This window comes from Heterodontus francisci, chromosome 45, assembly GCF_036365525.1.
Source record: "Heterodontus francisci isolate sHetFra1 chromosome 45, sHetFra1.hap1, whole genome shotgun sequence".
In the NCBI taxonomy this organism is placed as follows: Eukaryota; Metazoa; Chordata; class Chondrichthyes; order Heterodontiformes; family Heterodontidae; genus Heterodontus; species Heterodontus francisci.
In genome coordinates, this window is record NC_090415.1 from 17,809,837 (window position 1) to 17,830,266 (window position 20,430).

At 42.1% G+C, this 20,430-nt stretch overlaps 1 long non-coding RNA gene, 2 other non-coding genes and 1 pseudogene across 3 annotated transcripts in view; all 4 read left to right on the top strand.

The window, feature by feature from the left end:
- The window catches only part of LOC137356111 (uncharacterized), a 186,957-nt gene that overhangs the window by 138,915 nt on the left and 27,612 nt on the right, over window positions 1–20,430 (top strand). The window lies entirely within an intron of this gene.
- On the top strand, window positions 349–420 carry trnag-ucc (transfer RNA glycine (anticodon UCC)). The gene has a single exon. It is a non-coding gene; the product is annotated as a tRNA-Gly (tRNA).
- On the top strand, window positions 3,713–3,784 carry trnag-ucc (transfer RNA glycine (anticodon UCC)). Its single transcript has one exon. It is a non-coding gene; the product is annotated as a tRNA-Gly (tRNA).
- On the top strand, window positions 19,177–19,566 carry LOC137356123 (histone H2A.J-like; annotated as a pseudogene).

The window sequence follows — 20,430 nt, forward strand, 5'->3', positions numbered from 1 at the left end:
TACAGTTTTCTGCGTCACTCCATTGCATAGTTCTGCCCAGTAAGCAAAAAGGATCAGTTCGCTACTAAACTCTAAAATAAAAGCAAAATACTGCAGATGCTGGAAATCTGAAATAAAAACAAGAAATGCTGGAAATACTCAGCAGGTCTGGCAGCATCTGTGGAGAGAGAAGCAGAGTTATCGTTTCAGGTGAGTGACCATTGATCAGAATATTTGCAGCACTTTCTGATTTTATTTCAGATTTCCAGCATTCACAGTATTGTGTTTCTGTAAACAAAATCGTGTTGCTCAGGTGCACGTTGTACAGCATTCTATTAATCAAAACGCTGAACCAGCATAGTATGGTAAGCGATGGTGGTATAGTGGTGAGCATAACTGCCTTCCAAGCAATTGACCTGGGTTCGATTCCCAGCCATCGCAACCTTAAATTGCAGCTTTCCTTTATGTTGCAGTATTTTACAAACGAAAAAAATGTCAAAGCTTTGACAGAATTGAAATTGATAAAATATTCTTATCATCCAATCAGATTCATTCTCACGCTTGATTGGCGTCACCCTGGAGCAAGTTTGTTTCCTTCACGTGTTTCTCCAATTTCCTATTGAAATCATTGATTGTCTCTGCTTCCACCACACTTGTGGACAGACATTGCAGTTGCAATGTAGCAGGTAAAGCAAAAGGTGCTTCCTCACATTTCGCTGCATCTCTTTCCCAAAACCATCAATCTGTGTCTCCTAGTCCTTGCACCATCAACTAATGGGAACGGGTTATCCTTGTCTAACTTACCTACACCTGCATCAGATCTCCCCTCAATCCACATTGCTGGAAGGAGAACAACCACCTACTTAGATAACACAATCCAGAGCCATCTATCCAAGCTTTTCAATAGCATAAGAATAGTTGTGTTGTAAGTAGTATAGATAGGAGCATAACTTCAAGAGACTTTGATAGATTAGCTGATTGTCTCTGCCCAACGCACCAGATTTTCTGTATCACCTGAACACTGCTCACCGCTGTGTAAAGTTTAGAGTATTTTCATGGCTTACATTTATGCAAGAACTGCAATGTTAAGGTTGGATTGTGAAGCATGACGGTCATCTTCACTGAACTATGTTAAAATGTCATGTTGAGAGATGTGTCAGTGTGGAAGATGAACGTAGCCATAGGGAAAAAAAAGGCAAGTCATGTAGCTGGAGGAGAATCCACAATGTGGGCGCGATGGACCGTGACATATTTTACATTTGTGACAAATAAGGACAGCTAAAATAATAGGATTAATGATATGCTTTGTACATCAATATATTGAAGTCTGTTTGATCTGTTGCTTTCTTTATTATGAAATGTGTTTTCAAGGCTATACTTTGTTTAAACCTTTTTGTGAGAACAATGGGAGAGTCACCAGCACTCCTTGCATGGAGAGAGATGAGATAAAGGCAGAATTAAAGAAAAAAATGTCTGGGATCAGCAAGAATGTAACCTTTAGGATCCTTGCTAAAATAGAAAGAGTCGGGAAACATCTGTACTGTGTGTAGATTCAACCATTAACTAACTAGTGTCAAACAATGATGTCAACCTGGACCAATTAGGACACTTGGAACAATTCAAAACTAATATGGTAACATCCTTGCACCACAAGAAGGATAAAAGAAAGGGTGTTACAGGACATCGTCAGCACACTTAGAGAGGGGTCAACAGAAGATCGTTGGTACTTAAAAGGAGAAGATAGAATATAGTCAAAAAAACACAGCAAGGGATGAAGAAGGAGAGAAGTCCGTGCGGCAGCAAGCACAGAAACAAGAACGGGTGTTGTGTGTTACTGAATATCTATTACCATTAGAATTAGAATTAGAATTAGAATATTACAGCGCAGTACAGGCCCTTCGGCCCTCGATGTTGCGCCGATCATCTGACCTACACTATTCTATTTGCATCCATATGTCTATCCAATGACCACTTAAATGCCCTTAAAGTTGGCGAGTCTACTACTGTTGCAGGCAGGGCGTTCCATGCCCCTACTACTCTCTGCGTAAAGAAACTACCTCTGACATCTGTCCTATATCTTTCACCCCTCAACTTAAAGCTATGTCCCCTCGTGTTTGCCATCCTCATCCGAGGAAAAAGACTCTCACTATCCACCCTATCTAACCCTCTGATTATCTTGTATGTCTCTATTAAGTCACCTCTCCTCCTCCTTCTCTCTAACGAAAACAACCCCAAGTCCCTCAGCCTTTCCTCGTAAGACCTTCCTTCCATACCAGGCAACATCCTAGTAAATCTCCTCTGCACCCTTTCCAAAGCTTCCACATCCTTCCTATAATGCGGTGACCAGAACTGCACGCAATACTCAAGGTGCGGCCTCACCAGAGTTTTGGACAGCTGCATCATGACCTCGTGGCTCCGAAACTCGATCCCCCTACTAATAAAAGCTAACACACCATATGCCTTCTTAACAGCCCTATTAACCTGAGTAGCAACTTTCAGGGATTTATGTACCTGGATACCAAGATCTCTCTGCTCATCTACACTACCAAGAATCTTCCCATTAGCCCAGTACTCTGCATTGCTGTTACTCCTTCCAAAGTGAATCACCTCACACTCCTCCGCATTAAACTCCATTTGCCATCTCTCAGCCCAGCTCTGCAGCCTATCTATGTCCCTCTGTACCCTACAACACTCTTCGACACTATCCACAACTCCACCGACCTTCGTGTCATCCGCAAATTTACTAACCCACCCTTCTACACCCTCATCCAGGTCGTTTATAAAAATGACAAACAGCAGTGGCCCCAAAACAGAACCTTGCGGTACACCACTAGTAACTAAACTCCAGGAGGAACATTTGCCATCAACCACCACCCTCTGTCTTCTTTCAGCTAGCCAATTTCTGATCCAAAGCTCTAAATCACCTTCAACCCCATACTTCCGTATTTTCTGCAATAGCCTACCGTGGGGAACCTTACCAAACGCCTTACTGAAATCCATATACACCACATCCACGGCTTTACCCTCATCCACCTGTTTGGTCACCTTCTCGAAAAACACAATAAGGTTTGTGAGGCACGACCTACCTTTCACAAAACCGTGCTGACTATCGCAAATGATTGTTAAGTATTAACTTTGTACATCTTAGTTAAGCCTAATAAACTCTCTGACTTGGTCACATAACTTGAGTTTGTACCTTGTAGGTCTATCTTGGTCAGGAATCTAAAGGTGAGACGGGTTGGGTATTCTCTGTCTCACCTCTGCTCAGGTAACATCTATCTGAAACTTACAGCTCTTTACTATCTGCATACATTGCTGTGTATTTTGTCCTCCTTATACTTCGAAATTGTGGGCCCGTTAAAAACATTGTTCTTCGTACAGTTTTCTGCGTCACCCCATTGCATAGTTCTGCCCAGTAAGCAAAAAGGATCAGTTCGCTACGAAACTCTAAAATAAAAGCAAAATACTGCAGATGCTGGAAATCTGAAATAAAAACAAGAAATGCTGGAAATACTCAGCAGGTCTGGCAGCATCTGTGGAGAGAGAAGCAGAGTTAACGTTTCAGGTGAGTGACCATTGATCAGAATATTTGCAGCACTTTCTGATTTTATTTCAGATTTCCAGCATTCACAGTTTTGTGTTTCTGTTGACACAATCGTATTGCTCAGGTACAAGTTGAAACCATTGTACAGCATTCTATTAATTAAAACGCTGGACCAACACTGCACCGTAAGCGATGGTGGTATAGTGGTGAGCATAGCTGCCTTCCAAGCAGTTGACCTTGGTTCGATTCCCGGCCATCGCAACTTTAAATTGCAGCTTTTCCTTATGTTGCAGTATTTTACAAACGAAAAAAATGTCAAAGCTTTGACAGAATTGAAATTGATAAAATATTCTTATCATCCAATCAGATTCATTCTCCCGCTTGATTGGCGTCACCCTGGAGCAAGTTTGTTTCCTTCAAGTGTTTCTCCAATATCCTATTGAAATCACTGATTGTCTCCGCTTCCACCACACTTGTGGACAGACATTGCAGTTGCAATGTAGCAGGTAAAGCAAAAAGTGCTTCCTCAAATTTCCCTGCATCTCTTTCCCAAAACCATCAATCTGTGTCTCCTAGTCCTTGTACCATCAACTAATGGGAACGGGTTATCCTTGTCTAACTTACCTACACCTGCATCAGATCTCCCCTCAATCCACATTGCTGTAAGGAGAACAACCACTTACTTAGATAACACAATCCAGAGCCATCTATCCAAGCTTTAAAAATAACAAAAGAATAGTTGCGTTGTAAGTAGTCTCGATAGGAGCATAACTTCAAGAGACTTTGATAGATTAACTGATTGTCTCTGCCCAACGCACCAGATTTTCTGTATCACCTGAACACTGCTCACCGCTGTGTAAAGTTTAGAGTATTTTCATGGCTTACATTTATGCAAGAACTGCAATGTTAATGTTGGATTGTGAAGCATGACGGTCACCTTCACTGAACTATGTTAAAATGTCATGTTGAGAGATGTGTCAGTGTGGAAGATGCACGTAGCCATAGGAAAAAAAAAAGGCAAGTCATGTAGCTGGAGGAGAATCCACAATGTGGGCACGATGGACCGTGACATATTTTACGTTTGTGACAAATAAGGACAGCTAAAATAATAGGATTAATGATATGCTTTGTACATCAATATATTGAAGTCTGTTTGATCTGTTGCTTGCTTTATTATGAAATGTGTTTTCAAGGCTATACTTTGTTTAAACCTTTTTGTGAGAACAATGGGAGAGTCACCAGCACTCCTTGCATGGAGAGAGATGAGATAAAGGCAGAATTAAAGAAAATAATATCTGGGATCAGCAAGAATGTAACCTTTAGGATCCTTGCTAAAATAGAAAGAGTCGGGAAACATCTGTACTGTGTGTAGATTCAACCATTAACTAACTAGTGTCAAACAATGATGTCAACCTGGACCAATTAGGACACTTGGAACAATTCAAAACTAATATGGTAACATCCTTGCACCACAAGAAGGATAAAAGAAAGGGTGTTACAGGACATCGTCAGCACACTTAGAGAGGGGTCAACAGAAGATCGTTGGTACTTAAAAGGAGAAGATAGAATATAGTCAAAAAAACACAGCAAGGGATGAAGAAGGAGAGAAGTCCGTGCGGCAGCAAGCACAGAAACAAGAACGGGTGTTGTGTGTTACTGAATATCTATTACCATTGTTAAGTATTAACTTTGTACATCTTGGTTAAGCCTAATAAACTCTCTGACTTGGTCACATAACTTGAGTTTGTACCTTGTCGGTCTATCTTGGTCAGGAATCTAAAGGTGAGACGGGTTGGGTATTCTCTGTCTCACCTCTGTTCAGGTAACATCTACCTGAAACTTACAGCTCTTTACTATCTGCATACATTGCTGTGTATTTTGTCCTCCTTAAACTTCGAAATTGTGGGCCCGTTAAAAACATTGTTCTTCGTACAGTTTTCTGCGTCACTCCACTGCATAGTTCTGCCCAGTAAGCAAAAAGGATCAGTTCGCTACTAAACTCTAAAATAAAAGCAAAATACTGCAGATGCTGGAAATCTGAAATAAAAACAAGAAATGCTGGAAATACTCAGCAGGTCTGGCAGCATCTGTGGAGAGAGAAGCAGATTTAACTTTTCAGGTGAGTGACCATTGATCAGAATATTTGCAGCACTTTCTGATTTTATTTCAGATTTCCAGCATTCACAGTATTGTGTTTCTGTCAACATAATCGTATTGCTCAGGTGCAAGTTGAAACCATTGTACAGCATTCTATTAATCAAAACGCTGGACCAGCATAGTACAGTAAGCGATGGTGGTATAGTGGTGAGCATAGCTGCCTTCCAAGCAGCTGACCTGGGTTCGATTCCTGGCCAGCGCAACCTTAAATTGCAGGTTTACTTTATGTTGCAGTATTTTACAAACGAAAAAAATGTCAAAGCTTTGACAGAATTGAAAATGATAAAATATTCTTATCATCCAATCAGATTCATTCTCCCGCTTGATTGGCGTCACCCTGGAGCAAGTTTGTTTCCTTCAAGTGTTTCTCCAATTTCCTATTGAAATCATTGATTGTCTCTGCTTCCACCACACTTGTGGACAGACATTGCAGTTGCAATGTAGCAGGTAAAGCAAAAAGTGCTTCCTCACATTTCGCTGCATCTCTTTCCCAAAACCATCAATCTGTGTCTCCTAGTCCTTGTACCATCAACTAATGGGAACGGGTTATCCTTGTCTCACTTACCTACACCTGCATCAGATCTCCCCTCAATCCACATTGCTGTCAGGAGAACAACCACTTCCTTAGATAACACAATCCAGAGCCATCTATCCAAGCTTTTCAATAACAAAAGAATAGTTGTGTTGTAAGTAGTCTCGATAGGAGCATAACATCAAGAGACTTTGATAGATTAACTGATTGTCTCTGCCCAACGCACCAGATTTTCTGTATCACCTGAAGACTGCTCACCGCTGTGTAAAGTTTAGAGTATTTTCATGGCTTACATTTATGCAAGAACTGCAATGTTAATGTTGGATTGTGAAGCATGACGGTCATCTTCACTGAACTATGTTAAAATGTCATGTTGAGAGATGTGTCAGTGTGGAAGATGCACGTAGCCATAGGGAAAAAAAAGGCAAGTCATGTAGCTGGAGGAGAATCCACAATGTGGGGGTGATGGACCGTGACATATTTTACGTTTGTGACAAATAAGGACAGCTAAAATAATAGGATTAATGATATGCTTTGTACATCAATATATTGAAGTCTGTTTGATCTGTTGCTTGCTTTATTATGAAATGTGTTTTCAAGGCTATACTTTGCTTAAACCTTATTGTGAGAACAATGGGAGAGTCACCAGCACTCCTTGCATGGAGAGAGATGAGATAAAGGCAGAATTAAAGAAAAAAATGTCTGGGATCAGCAAGAATGTAACCTTTAGGATCCTTGCTAAAATAGAAAGAGTCGGGAAACATCTGTACTGTGTGTAGATTCAACCATTAACTAACTAGTGTCAAACAGTGATGTCAACCTGGACCAATTAGGACTCTTGGAACAATTCAAAACTAATATGGTAACATCCTTGCACCACAAGAAGGATAAAAAAAGGGTGTTACAGGACATCATCAGCACACTTAGAGAGGGGTCAACAGAAGATCGTTGGTACTTAAAAGGAGAAGATAGAATATGGTCAAAAAACACAGCAAGGGATGAAGAAGGAGAGAAGTCCATGCGGCAGCAAGCGCAGAAACAAGAACGGGTGTTGTGTGTTACTGAATATCTATTACCATTGTTAAGTATTAACTTTGTACATCTTAGTTAAGCCTAATAAACTCTCTGACTTGGTCACATAACTTGAGTTTGCACCTTGTAGGTCTATCTTGGTCAGGAATCTAAAGGTGAGATGGGTTGGGTATTCTCTGTCTCACCTCTGTTCAGGTAAATCTAGCTGAAACTTACAGCTCTCTACTATATGCATACATTGCTGTGTATTTTGTCCTCCTTAAACTTCGAAATTGTGGGCCTGTTAAAAACATTGTTCTTCGTACAGTTTTCTGCGTCACTCCACTGCATAGTTCTGCCCAGTAAGCAAAAAGGATCAGTTCACTAGTAAACTCTAAAATAAAAGCAAAATACTGCAGATGCTGGAAATCTGAAATATAAACTAGAAATACTGGAAATACTCAACAGGTCTGGCAGCATCTGTGGAGAGAGAAGCAGAGTTAACATTTCAGGTCTGTGACCCTACTTCAGAACGAGCAAATATTCGAATTGTGAAAGGTTATAAGCAAGTAAAGCGGGGTTGGGGCAAGAGATAACAAAGGAGAAGGTGTAATTAAGACAAGTTCACAGAGTAGCCTCCTCTCCTTTAACCAACTACCATCTCAGAATACCAGTGTCAATTTTAACATGCATTTCTATTCTCCATGTAAGTCTGTTATTCACTACTGGATTGAATGCCTTTGGAAGAGCATATATCCAATAATTACTGTACTACCTTCAGTAACTTCAACCACCAGAATTCAATCATGTTAGTCGCACATGATTTGCCCTGAGCAAATCCGTACTGGTTGTCCTTTATTAACTCAGCACTGATGTCAAAAATAATAGTCTTTGTTAGCAGATTTTTCCTTCCCCTGGTTCTGCCTGGTTGTAATCATGGTGATAGGATGGATATGGGATGTTTATTACAAATCACTGTCATCATTTTTTCAATGATTGTCGCTGCAAACAACCTTTGAATTATATTGATCAAAAGCAAATTAATGGTAACGTGTGTGACACTGAGACTGGAAGATGGTCGGAATAAAGTGGAGGAAGGGGTGAGGGGGCGGCTCCTAAACTGTCCAAACGGATCTCGTCGAAGTGTAAAAGTGAATCCGAGTGTTTGAGGGATGAAAGTTAAACATCTGATAGTCTCTGCTTAATGTCATCAGAATGAATCTCTTAGTGACTGAAAATATATCTGAATGGCCTTGTCCTGCGAATCTGCAGAGAGTCCAACAGGTAAAAGTGGTTCAGTGAGAAATACAGTATTTGTTTATAATCTGGCCCTGTTTTGAGTTTGGAAATAATAGAGAGCTTGTCTCTGGTACAATATGTCAGCGAGAGACTAGTTTAAATGTTTCTATCTTGAATAACTCTTTACCCAAATAGAACAGGATCTCTGTCAATGTGTTACATTATATAAAGGTCACAGGCCACTTCCGCTCCCTATTCTATCTCCCTGCTCTCGATCTCCTCCCTCTCCAGTTCATTATTATTGCTGATCATTATATTGGCCTATTTATTCTCTTCCATCTCGGACAGTCTCTCGCGATCAGGGATGACTTTTTTCCACTCCAGTTTGATGAGTTATGAAATGGCTGATAAGTCCAATTCATGATCTGCAGACTCTGTCATATCAGAGTCAGGTGGTGCTGGAAGGGTCAGGAAAATGACTGCATTGGAGGTGTGGGTGCTGCCTTCACTGCGTCGAGTTCACCTTTGCATGCTCCTGACAAATATCCCTGAAGAGTACAATGTCTTCCCAAATGAGGGATGATTTGAGGACATCTCTGAAGTGTTTCCACTGTCCTCCTGGGGTTCTCCTACCATGACCAAGTTCTGAGTAGAACAGCTGCTTCGGGATATTGGATTTACAGGTTCTTGGAGAGGCGCCTATTCATGGTAAGTGAAAGACTAACACTGACTGTCTGAACACATGTCAGTTGCTGTCTGAGAGTGAGAGGGACTGGAACACTTTCCCTCACATAATGTCCCAGATACAGTAAGGACAGATGGAGTGGACAAGACTCTGTCTTTCTCCAGTACTGAATTATAGTGAGTTGGATGTTTAGTCAGTCCCGAACTGTCCTTGTTGGGTGAGTAGGCAACGGAATCGAGATCAGTTCCCGTCCCTGTGTGACTGTCACTCAAACTGTCCTGTGTGTGCAGGATTAACCCTGAGTCCCTCTATCCAGCTCTGTCTGTTATATCTGGAAAAATGCTGAACCTTTCACTTGTTGATCTGCTCAAACCGAGTTCAAGACCCAAGTAGTGAACAGAATGTCTCATTAATTCCTTGAATAATACTATGATTGAACAGCAGGTTATGATCGACTCAGCCAAAGTTTGGAAAAATTCCTGTCCATAAATCTTTCAAAATGGAGTGTGAGGATCTCCTGGCTCCGAGTGTTTCAGGGATACAGAAGTAGACATCGGCAACTGAACCCTGAAAAATCACAGCAAAGACTGTGTACATGAGGACATTTAACAACCGGGAGCTGAAACTCTGGGACGGGCTCTATCGTCACTGTGTTTGTGTGTCCGGTATAATCGCGGCAGCTCCGTGTCTCTCTTGTTTAGAATGAAACGATGAAGATCACCATTCGGTATTACTCACATTGACCGCGGGTTTCACTCCGGTTAGACAAACCTTTGCTGACTGAAATGAATTCTACAAGGTCCCAGCAAACACACCGACTCCCTCCTTCCTCCCATGTTTCTGTCGGATTGTTTTGAGAGGAGGGTCTCAATAATAACAAACACCCTGCAGGGAGAGACGGCAATTTGAACATCTAAATGGGATCAGCTCCCGGCTTTCTAGGTTATAGATTCCCTCCACCCCTCCCCACCCTCCCTCCACCCTAACCCCATGTTCAGTTTCATTGTTCACACATTGATGAGGGTGAAATGGGGAAAGTTCCCATTGAGTTTTGAACGCTCAATTCTTGCAGAGATCTGCGCAAGCGCATTATAGCTCCGCCCACTGGGACGTCATAATGAAGCGTAGAGCGCATGCGCTCCCCTCTCCCCAACACTGTCTCTGAGCGTCATTCAGTGAGTGAGCGGAAGATTGTTTAAATCAGCTGCGAATGGAGACATCCGGGTCCCGGGGTAAGTGAACAAACAACATCTGCTTCCAGCAGCAACACCAGGTTTGGGAGCGAGTCTGCAGATGTGTTCAGAGATTAACATTGAATAGCGGGGAAGTTCAGCGGGAGTCGGAGATTGTGGAGCAGAAACTGGTCCCGGAACATGGAGTGAGCCGGTGGGGGGAAGGGAGAGGTGACGACTCCATCGGGTCGTCCGATTCATGGAGCGGTGCGGGGTGTGGGTTGTTTCTGAGTGTCGCAAAACTGTCGCAAAACCGCTGCAAACTGGTGGGCAGCAGAAGCAGAGTGTTGCAGGAGACAGACACTGTTTGTGTTGCTGGTTTTCTTTTTCCGATTGTTCATAATGATTATTATTGAAAAGATTATATTGATTACTTTTGTATCATGTCAGTTAACTTGTCAGGGAGCAAGTAATAGAGAGGAATACCGACATGTACAGAATACTGGGGGAGATTGATAACACAAGAGTCGGGAATAATACGTTATTAAGTGGAGTCAGAGTAAGGCAGAATGTAATACAGTCTGAATCAGGGTACATGTATGTGAACACACGGAGTATGGTTGATAAGATGGTGAGGTACAGGCGGAGATTGTCATGTGGAAATTTGATGTTGTGGCTCGAACAGAGACTGGGTGTGAAACATTCCTGGATACAAGGTGTTCGGGAAAGATATGAAAGGGAATAAAGGGGGAGAGTTGTCAGTATTGATTAAGGAGAGTATTTCAGTGCTGGAGAAAAAGGATGTCCCAGAGGGGTCGAGGACAGAATCAATTAAGCGAGAGCTAAGGAACAAAAAAGCTGCAGTGACATTGCTCAGTGTTGTCTGCAGGCCACCAGCCAGTGGGTAAGACATGGAAAAACAAATTTGCAAGGAAATTAAAGCAAGGTGCAAACATTATAGGGTAGTAATAATGGAAGAGTTTAATTATCCAAATATGGACTGGGATAATAGTAGTGTTAAGGGCAATGAGGGACAAGAGTTCCCAGAGTGTGTTCAGGAAAATTTTCGACAACAGTATGTTGCTAGTCCAACGAGAAAGAAGGCACTGCTAGACCTGGTTCTAAGGAATGAGGTGGGCCAATTGGATCAAGTATCAGGAGGAGTGCATTTAGGGGGATAGTGATCATTGTATCATAAGGTTTAGGCTGACTATGGAAAAGGACAAAGAGCAATCCAGGGTAAGAATAATTAACTGGGGGAAAGTCAACTTCAATGGGGGAAGAATGGAGCTGGGGCGAATAAATTGGAGTCAAAAGCTGGCATCAAAACTGGTAGATGAACATTGGGTTACCTTCAAAGAACAGATAGTTTGGGCACAGTCGATGTATGTTCCCTTGAAGGGGAAAATTAAAACAAACAAACCCAGAACTCCTTGGATGGCAAAAGAGGTAGAGATTAAGATAAAGAAGAAAAAGTGTGCTTATAAGAGATGCCAGATAGAAAATACTATTGAGAACCAGGCTGAATATAGAAGGTCCAGAGGGGAAGTGGAAAAAAAAATAAATAGGAGAAGCAATGAGAGAAGATGAAAAGAGACGGCCAGCGAGCATTAAAGGAAATCCCAACGTTTTCTATAAGCATATAAATAGTAAAAAGGTGGTAAAAGGAGGAATGCGGCCGATTAGGGGCCAGAACGTGGATTTACACATGGAGGCAGAGGGCATAGCTGAGGTATTAAAGCAATACTTTGCATCTGTCTTTGTCTGGGTTGCATCTTCTTCCTTGGTAATGTTGAAAGAGGAGGTAAGTCAGATATTAAAGGGTTTTAAAATTGATAAAGAAGAAATGTTAGATAGTCTGTCTGTACTTAAAGTGGAGAAAGCACCAGAGCCAGATGAGATGCATCTAAGGAAACTGAGGGAAGTGAGGGTGGAAATCACAGAGGATCTGGCCATAATTTTTCACTCTTCCTTAGACTCGGGGGTGGTGATAAAGAACTGCAGAATTTTTCAATAAAGGGTGTAAATATAAGCCTATCAACTGCAGGCCAGTTAGTTTAAATTCAGTGTTGGGAAAAAATCGAGAAAAAATAATTAGGGGCAAAATCAATAGTCACAGGGACTATTAAAGCAGAGAAGGCTGAGGGGGGACCTGACTGAGGAAAACAAAATTATGAGAAGTATAGATAGGACGATTTGTTTTCCCTGAGCAGAGATGTCAATAACCAGGGGACATAGATTTAAGGTTAGGAGCAGGAGGTTTAGAGGGGCCTTGAGGAAAAATGTTTTAACCCAGAAGATGGTTGGAATGTGGATCACACTGCCTGAAGAGATGGTAGAGGCAGAAACCCTCACAACATTCAAGAAGTATTTAGAGGAACATTTGAACCGCCATAGCATACAAGGATACTGACCAAGTGCTGGAAAATGGGATTAGAATACTTAGGTACCTGATGGCCAGCATGTACATGATGGGCCGAAGGGCCTATTTATGTGCTGTAGAACTCTATGACTCTAAATGTGAGTTAATTAAGGAAAAGCAGCATGGATTTCTTCAGGGAAAATCATGTTGATCCAAATTGCTGAAGTCTTTTGAGGAGGTAACAGAGAGGGTTGATGAGGGCAATGCTGTTGATGTGCTGCACATGGACCTTCAAAAGGCGTTTGATACAGTGCAACAATAGACTTGTGAGCAAACTTGTAGTTCGTGCAATAAAATGGACAGTCGCAACTAGATACGAAATTGCCTGAGTTACAGGAAACAAAGAGCTGTGGTTAATGGATGTTTTTTGGCTGGAGGAAGGTTGTGATGGAGTTTCCCTGGGATCAGTGTTTGGACCCTTGCTTTTCCTGATATAGGTTAATCTCCGAGACCTTGGTGCACAATTTCAAAGTATGCAGATGATACGAAACTTGGAAGCATTGTGAACTGTGAGGTGGATAGTGTAGAACTACAAAAGGACATAGACAAGTTGGTGGAATGGACAGACAGGTGGCAGATGAAGTTCAATGCAAAGAAATGTGAGGTGATTCATTTTGGTAGTAAGAACATGGAGAAACAGTATAAAATAAAGGGTATAATTCGAGGAGCAGGAGCAGATCGACTGAGGTGTGTATGTGCATTAGTCATTGAAAGTGGCAGGACAGGTTTAGAATGTGTTTAATAAAACATACAGCATCCTAGACTTCATTCATAGTGGAATAAAGTACAAGAGCAAGGAAGTTATGTTGACCTTCTGTAAGACACTAATTCAGCCTCTGCTGGAGTATGATGTCCAATTCTGGGCACCTCACTTGAGGAAAGACCTGACAGCATGGGAGATAGTACAGAGAAGATTCATGAGGATGGATCCAGGGATGAGGAAATTCAGTTTTGAAGATAGATTGGAGAAGTTAGGACTGTTTTCCCTGGGGAAGAGCAGACTGAGAGGTGATTTGATAGAGGTATTCAAAATCATGAGGTGTCTGGGTAGAGTAGATAGAAAGAAACTCTGGGGGTGGCACAGTGGTGCAGTGGTTAGCACTGCAGCCTCACAGCTCCAGTAACCTGGGTTCAATTCTGGGTACTGTCTGTGTGGAGTTTGCAAGTTCTCCCTGTGTCTGCATGGGTTTCCTCCGGGTGCTCCGCTTTCCTCCAACAGCCAAAAGACTTGCAGGTTGGCAGTTAAATTGGCCATTATAAATTGCCCCGAGTATAGGTAGGTGGTAGGGAAATGTAGGGACAGGTGGGGATGTGGTAGGAATATAGGATTAGTATAATTGGGTGGTTGATGGTCGGCACAGACTCGTTGGGCCGAAGGGCCTGTTATAGTGCTGTATCTCTAAACTAAACTGTTCCCACTCATGAGAGGATCGAGAACGAGAAGGCACAAATTTAAAGTATTTGGTAAGAGTAGCAAAAGGTACATGAGGAAAATCTTTTTCATGCAGCGAGTGGTTAAGATCTGGAATTTGATGGAGGCAGGTTTGACTGAAGTATTCAAAAGGGAATTAGAAAGTTTTATGAAAGGGAAGAATTTGGTGGGGTTATGGGGAGAAGGCAGGGGAATGGAACTGAGGGAGTTGCTCTTTCAGAGAACCGGTGCAGACATGATGGGGCACATGGCCTCCTTCTGCACTGTAATGATTCTGTGATTCTTCTCACTGACCTTTCTTCAAGTATAAGAATTACTTTTTCTTGCTGCAGGCAAACATTTGAAGGAACCAGAATGAAAGTCCTGACTCCTGGACACAAGGAAAAGTGCAGCCAGCTTCTTCCAACACACAGTAGGTAGATACAGTATCACTCACAAAGCACAGTGACACAGCCAGCTCATCATTTCCACTGTAACAAACAAAAGAAGTAGTCAGACCCACACTGATCCCAAGATCAAGAGACACATTTTCAATCCAACAGTCAAGCAGAGCAGGAGAGATTGAAGTTGTATCTATTTCACTCCAGCTGACTGGTAGATACATCAAACCCAGTCTAAAAACACACTCATTATCAGATTTAAATACACTGTCAATTTGACTACATTTCAAATAAGATATCTTAACTAGAACAGGCAAAATTTATCTGATTGAAAGCTACAGAATGAATCCCAATAAAGTCCCCCACAATATCAACTGAGCTACAGATTACAAACCAGTCCAAACATGTCACTAAGGGTCAGACAGAAACATACAGTATTCATTCTTTTTTTTTACAAAATGGTGTAATTTGACTGTACATACCAGGTCATGGATCAGATTGAAAGATTAACATTCACAATTAATTTGGCAGAGCAAGGAATTGGATACCAATTCACAACTCATGTACAAGAATTGAACAAAATAGACAGCTATGAAATAGTTAATTCCTATTTTATATTAAACACAAGGAAAAAAATATTGATAGATGAAAATATTTAACAGTAGCCAACAGAATGCTTGAGGTACATATTAAATACTGAAGGATCACACAGACATCACAGAGATGCAAATTGAACCTGACACTGAAACAGGGTACCAGAGCCTAATGGATGGAGAATGAATCACATATCATACCCATAATTTACATATACTGAATGGATCCAACATGCATGTACAGTACACACACTGGCTGCTCCAGAATTAATCTTACACTTGCACACTCCCTCAGAGGCAGATACATTTATTTAGAGATACAGCACTGAAACAGACCCTTCGGCCCACCGAGTCTGTGGCGACCAACAACTACCCATTTATACTAACCCAACAGTAATCTCATATTCCCGACCACCTATCTTCGAGGGGCAATTTACCTATCACCTGCAAGTCTTATGGCTGTGGCAGGAAACCGAAGCACTTGGCGAAAACCCACACGGTCACAGGGAGAACTTGCAAACTCCACACAGGCAGTACCCAGAATCGAACCCGGGTCCCTGGAGTTATGTGGCTGCGGCGCTAACCACTGCGCCACTGTGCCACCCACTACACAAGGAATGAATTCCAAACACACATTCTGGACCAGAGATTTAAAGATACAGAATGTGGTCCACAATCATGTCAAGTAAGAGAAGATCTTAAGAACATAACAAATATGAGCAAGAGTAGGCCATTTGACCTCTCCACCCTACTCTGCCATTTAGTATGATCATGGCTGATCTGATTGTGCTGAACTTCACTTTCCTCGCTGTCCCAATAACCCTTTACTGCCTTGTAGATCAAAAATCTATCTATCTATCTATCACAGCCAGAGACTGATAGCTATATAATGCATCCCATAATCAATTACATGACGTGAAACAGACAGACACAGTAAAAATCTGATTCACATAGAGTAGGAGTGCCTAAAAAACATAGTCCACAATGCCATTCAGTAATATTTCCTAACAGGTACAGAATGAATGCCACACTCACAAACTCTACCAGTCACAGAAAAACACAGAATAAACAACACATTCACATACAATACCAGAGACAGAGAGATACTGAATGAATCACATTCTCACTGTTAGTTGCGGAGACGGATGATAAATGAATTAATCCACACTCACATTCAGTTTGAGAGACTGATGGATACAGAAATATATTCACACTCACAGGTTGTCCCAGAAACTGACATACACCACATTAATCCCACCTCATACAGAGTACCAGAGGCTGACATGATGAACTGGAACCAGACATAGTCACATAACAGAAAATAAATGTTACAGAATAATGTACTCATTTACCTACATTAAACTCACATAGTGATGGTGGTATAATGCTGAGAATATCTGCTTTTCAAGCAGTTGACATGAGTTCTCTACTGCAGGTCAGACCTCAATTCTGGTATCAGACAGATTCATTTTATAACATAAAAATGATCAATGTGATTTCCAAATTAAAATTTACAAAAGACTCTCATCATCCATGTGTATCTCCCACAATGCTGAGCTTCAATTTTCTTTCAATGAAATCTATGTGAAACAAGACATGTCCTTTAAACTAATAAATGAGTTCACAGTCAGAAACAAGAGTGTGCAGATCTTTGTTAAATAATAATAAAAAGGGAGATAGGTAAAGTTCAGTTCACAAACAGCGCTCTGGGTAAAGATTGAACCCACACTCAGATAACAGAGAATGAAATAAAATGAGGTAAACTCACACTCACAGACCAGGAACTGACGGGGACAGAGTACAAGCTACACACAGACAAAATACAAAAAAATAACAGTTTTAAAACTGAACAAATCAATGCAATTTATAAAATGATTCTCATCATCCATGTACGTCTCCTGGAAATTTATCATTTTTTGAATAAATACAGATTTAAAATAGCCTTTAAACTGATCAGTATTCAGTCAGAAACTAATAGTAAACATAGAGTTATTTACAGCACCGAAGGAGGCTATTTGGCCCATCGAGTCCATGACAGCTCTCCACAGTGCAATCCAGTCACACTCACTCCACCGCTGGATCCCTGTAACTCTGCAAGTTTAATTCCTTCAAATGCTGATTCAATAATCTCTTGAAGTAATTGATGGTCTCTACTTCCAGCACCCTTGTGGGAAGTGAGTGCCAAACCACTCACTCCGTGTTCGCCCCAAATCCTCAATTTCTGTTACTATGTCCTTGTACAATGAGCTAATGGGAACTGTTTATCCTTGTCTCACTTGTCATGATGTTTCACACTTGTTGTAAATCTCCCTTCAGTCAGCTCGTCCACTGATCTTGCCTGTCACCTATCCACCAATATCCCTGACTTTCTGACTCCCTCTGTTACTGTCTCTTCAACTGTTTCAATGTTGTTGATTCAATGGAGAACAAATCCATCTCTACCGACTTCACACATTCTGATAAATCTCCTCTGAACCCTCAAATAACCAGAACTGGATGCAATACTCCACTACAACACCGTCACTGTGTTTATTTTACACATCCGTATTTCTTGTTTAGAAAGAACCAGCGCACTCGAATGGAACACGAAGCCGGTGCTCTTATTTTAAACATTCAGAAACAAGGAGTATGGAATTCAAACCCACGCATGCAGATCACAACAGATTAGCAGTTCATCGTTTTAATCACTCGGCCACCTTGTCTTCTGTGAGTAAGCTGAAGTGCGGAGGAATAATCCGTGCAGAATGAAAAAGGTGACGGGCTGGTGCCAACAAAACTGAACCAGTTGAAGAGACAGTAACAGAGGGAGTGAGAAAGTCAGGGATATCGGTGGATAGGTGACAGGCAAAAGCAATGGACTGAGCTGACTGCGGCGAAATATTGTGGCTTCGCCGAGCACTAAATTTGATTGGTTATCTAAAGTAACCAATCAGATAAATAGAGAATCTCAAGAATTGACATCATTGTAAACCAGCCAATCACGAACATGGTTTTCACCCCATCCTTCATTAACATAGAGCTCTGGGGATGTGTATAAAATGCGACTTCTGACCTTTAAGAGCCACCCACAACGTCTCTCAAAAAGCTACAACATTATCTCTATAATATCAATTTGTTTGGATATTTTTACCAAGTATTTTCTAACTGCCTTTGTGATCTCTGTTTTAATCCCACAGATTCTGGTTAATACAGTTTCACTGCCCGTGTGATCTTCCTGTCTCTACTTAATAATGTCCCGTTCATTAATTACTGACTATTTGTGAGCTTTGTTCACGGACGCGTTCATATTCGGCCCCTTTGCTGTATTTCGATAATAAAATCTGATTTAACGCACATACATCATTTCTCAGTCACTCATATCCCGAGATCAAGTTTGTTCTCAATAAGTAATCAGTACATTATCTAGAAACCCCGGTGGTGTGGGAACCCTCAGTCTCACTCTTTGACACCTGACACTAAGATTATACACTCCGCTGTTGTCTCTCACCAATAGGGATCAATCTATAATCAGTGATGTGGTATCATTAGGAACATTGAGCTGAAATGGTTACAGAATGCTGTGAAAGAGGCTTTCTGTCCTCTGGTTATAGAATGTTTCAAAAAGGATAGAGAGTAAACCCGAATAGATGGTGGAATGTGAAAGTGAATCTGGAAATTGTTACCACATGTAGAATAATACAATATGAAAAAGATTTTAAAATATTTGCGGTAAAACCAAGTTACCTATAAATGTGATGATCTATATTGAAGCCGCTCTGTGTTTTACAAATATATTGGCGGGATTTTCAAATTTGAAAAATCGTTTGCAGTCTGACAATTTCGCGCCGTTATTTTCCGCCCTCATCTCCTTGGCGTCTCCGGATTGGTGAATTCAGCAGCTCTCTGATTGGTCACATGAAGAGTACAATGACACCCAGTGCAGAGTGACCAATCACCAGTGCCCCCGACACCATTCCTCCCGAAGGTATAAATAGGACTATTGTGGGCGGTTCTCAGCATTCTTCCTGAAAGTGTTTGTCAGATTGTGGTAATGTCTGGAAGAGGGAAGACCGGTGGTAAAGCTCGGTCCAAGGCCAAGTCTCGCTCCTCCCGGGCTGGACTGCAGTTCCCGGTGGGCCGTGTTCACAGGTTCCTTAAAAAGGGGAACTATGCTGAGCGTGTGGGTGCCGGAGCCCCGGTCTATCTGGCTGCTGTGCTCGAGTATCTGACAGCTGAAATCCTCGAGCTGGCCGGCAACGCGGCCCGGGACAACAAGAAAACCCGCATCATCCCCAGACACCTCTAGCTGGCAGTCCGCAACGACGAGGAGCTCAACAGGCTGCTGGGAGGGGTGACCATCGCACAAGGCGGGGTGCTGCCTAATATCCAGGCCGTGCTGCTGCCCAAGAAAACCAGCGCTCAGAGCACCAAGAGCAAGTGAAGCTGCCTGACTTAAATCTGCGAACCCAAAGGCTCTTTTCAGAGCCACCCACTTTATCTGTTAAAGGGTTGCTTGCTGTCTGAGAGGCGGCAATTTTATAATGCTCGCGCTGCTTTGTATTGGCACAGAAAGAGGCCACTTGGCCCGTCGTGTCGTCGGCCGAAAAACGACCCACCTATTCTAATCCCACCGTCCAGCATTCAGTCCGTCGCCCTGCAGATTACAGCATTTGAAATGCATATCCAGATTCCCTTTGAATGAGTTGAGGGTCTCTGCCTCAACTACCCTTTCAGGCAGTGGGTTCCAGACCCCCATCACCCTCTGGGTGAAAATAAAATCCTCGTTTTCCCTCTAATTTTTCCACCAATCGCTTTAAACATATGCCCCATAGTCACTGACCTCTCTGCTAAGACTCTTCACCTCCACTCTCTGCAGTCCCGCCAAAATGTTGTACATTTCAATCAGATCTCCCCTCAGCCTTCTCCCTACTGGATTCGGGCATTTAGCTGCTCTCCTCTTGTGACATTTTAACAAATCTACCGTTTATGCACAACAAAAGCTTTTGCAAAATGATCGGCTCTCTAATAAAATGATCTGCTCCAGACCCCATTTCTCTGACAACAGGTGATCGGAGCTCTTTGTTTTGCCGATTTGGTGGCTCTTAAAAGAGCCGTTGTGTTATTTGATGCCAAACTCAGTTTGGGGCAGGGTGAGTTCAGGCGCGCTCCCCGCGGATACGGCGGGCCAGCTGGATGTCTTTGGGCATGATGGTGACTCGCTTGGCGTGGATGGCGCACAGGTTGGTGTCTTCAAAGAGCCCCACCAGGTAAGCCTCGCTGGCCTCCTGCAGGGCCATGACGGCCG